This window comes from Triticum aestivum, chromosome 3B (genome assembly GCF_018294505.1).
Source record: "Triticum aestivum cultivar Chinese Spring chromosome 3B, IWGSC CS RefSeq v2.1, whole genome shotgun sequence".
Taxonomy (NCBI): Eukaryota; Viridiplantae; Streptophyta; class Magnoliopsida; order Poales; family Poaceae; genus Triticum; species Triticum aestivum.
In genome coordinates, this window is record NC_057801.1 from 768,812,963 (window position 1) to 768,813,574 (window position 612).

General features: G+C 50.3%; 1 long non-coding RNA gene across 4 annotated transcripts in view; it reads right to left on the reverse strand.

Annotated features, from left to right (window-relative positions):
* The window catches only part of LOC123072308 (uncharacterized), a 7,132-nt gene extending 6,520 nt beyond the window's left edge, over positions 1-612 (reverse strand). For 2 of the 4 annotated variants that reach the window (XR_006435000.1, XR_006435001.1), the window contains exon 1: positions 588-612. This is a non-coding gene — a long non-coding RNA (uncharacterized lncRNA). The remainder of the gene's footprint in view (positions 1-587) is intronic. The other 2 variants (XR_006435009.1, XR_006435007.1) reach the window with 1 other exon arrangement.

Below are 612 nucleotides of genomic sequence, written 5' to 3' on the forward strand. Positions count from 1 at the left end.
CCTTCCCTTCCCTTCCCTTCACTTCCCTTGGGATTCCCTTGGGAGAGGAATAGAAGGTTGGGGGCGGCGGCGCAGGGGGGCGAGGAGATTGCCGACGGCGGTGTTGGATTGGGGTGCGGCGGCGGCTGCGACTGGAGACGGGAGATGGGGCGGCGGCGATGGAGCGGGAGATGGGGCGGCGGCGGTGGAGCGGGAGACGAGGGAAGAGAGAGGTCGCAGCGGGAGGGGTGGATCGAGAGGAGGGGAAGCTGTATTTTTTACGTGGGAGGTGAGACAGAAATAAGTCAGACGAAAAAAAACCAGCGAAAAAAAACCGGACGAAAATGGTGGGACGAAAATGATGGGACGAAAATAAAACCCGGAACGCGACCTACCACTTTCTTTGTTACATTCAGCTATAACAATCAGGTATCTTTATAGCTATAACATTCAGATATGTATCAGTAAATCGTGTCTTCCATAGCTATGTATATGTATACCTATGTATCTGACAACATGAGTGTACGTATAATTCAGGACAGGTGAAGCATAAAGTTAGAAAATAACAAACAGAAAAATACATGTTTTCCTCCTCGATTTGTACATACCTGTGTTCCTCCTCGATGCAGGGCA